Source organism: Martes martes, assembly GCF_963455335.1.
Source record: "Martes martes genome assembly, chromosome: 15".
Lineage (NCBI taxonomy): Eukaryota > Metazoa > Chordata > Mammalia > Carnivora > Mustelidae > Martes > Martes martes.
In genome coordinates, this window is record NC_137903.1 from 26,385,739 (window position 1) to 26,387,520 (window position 1,782).

A 1,782-nucleotide genomic window follows, 5' to 3' on the forward strand; every position below is an offset into this window, starting at 1 on the left:
CAGGCTCCCCGCTGAGCAGAGAGCCCGACGCGGGACTCGATCCCAGGACCCTGGGATCACGACCCGAGCCGAAAGCAGAGGCCTTAACCCACTGAGCCACCCAGGTTCCCTAAACTACTTCTTGTTTTAGGTGACTAACGTTTTGGTGTCATTTGTTACATAACAGGTAACTAATACACAAGGAAAAATAAGTGTTTTAAGGAAAGCACTATCAATGTCCATGCAGCTTAGAAGTCAAGCAGAACTTAGCAGGCTGTGCCCCTAGTTACCTTCTGGGGTGTCCTGCCTGTGGGATTGTAGGAGTCCCTTGGCCAGGATGAGGACAACTGGGTGAAGCCGGCAAGCCATTTGTTTTATCACTTATACAATGCTGGAGGGGAAGAAAAGAAAGAAGCATCTGGGAGCTGCCCTGGCATCAGTCCTCCCTTATAAGATAGTTTTGGCCCTTCCCAATATGAATTTGGAAAAGTCTTAATTTTTTTTTAAAAGGTACCAATCACAAGTCCTCCCTGGGCCTTTGGCCAGGAGGCTTATGTAGTAAAAGCAAATAAATGAATGTCCTCTGCTACCTCTCTGAATTCCTCTGGGTGAAATCAAGACATCTGTTGATGGCCTTATTATTTTCAGTAAATGACCCAGAGTGACTTCTGTGCTTCATTCAGTTATCTCGTGACTGCGCAACTCTTGAGGAAGAAAACGTCCCAGGAGTCTGACTTCAGTTTCCACATCTCACCTACAACTTGTCTCTCAGAAACATCACAGAACTGTGTGCCAGATTGACCAATCCTGTCTCGGCTGCATACTTTTTGACATAGATCAGCTAGTTTGGTGAGAGAGTGAAGCCCTAATTCTCCAGGCATCCACTGTGTACACGCATTAACTTCTTTTCTGTGCATGTAAAGGGCACTATGTACCATTTGGGGGAAGCATGGAGAAAATAGTCACTCCAAAAATTTGCCGGTGTTCTGTGGTTTGGATAAGGAGCCCTGGTTGAGAATTACATATGTGTGTTGGATTTTAAGGTTGCTTCTGCTCGACGAATTCTGGCTAGCTTAGCATGAAGTTGCTAGGCTTTTGAATTTGTTGCTCCGTATTTAGACACATTTACTATGGCTCCTTACTTCCTTGGTTCTTACATTTTATCTACTTTTATTATTTGAGCTTTTAAAAGTTATTTGGTCCTTTTAATCATTGGCACAGTTTAATTGTTCTTTAAGAAAGGAAAAAGATTTTATTTATTTCTTTGAGAGACTGTGAAAGCTAGAGAGATCACAGATGGAGAAGCAGACTTGCTGCTGAGCAGGGAGCTTGATACGGGGCTTGATCCCGGGACCCTGAGACCACAACCCCAGCCAGAGGCAGGCATTTAAATGACTGAGCCACCCAGGTGCCCCAGTTTAATTGTTCTTAGTGTGCTTTGTCTTTCTTGCTATTTTATACCTCTTTTGTTTATTTCATTTAAAGTGCTTGTTCTTGGGGTGCCTGGGTGGCTCAGTCGTTAAGCATTGGCCTTCGGCTAGGGTAGTAATAAGGGGGGTCCTGGGATGGAGCCCTTCATCGGGCTCCCTGTAGGGAGCCTGCTTCTCTCTCTCCCACTCCCTCTGCTGCTTTCCTCTCTCACTGTGTCTAGCTCTGTTGAATAAATTAATAAAATCTTAAAAAAAAAAAAAAAGTGCTCATTCTTAGGGTGCCCCGGGTCACGGTCCCAGGGTCCTGGGATCGAGCCCCATGTCGGGCTCCCTGTTCCCTCGGAAGCCTGTTCTCCCTCTCCCACTCCCCCTG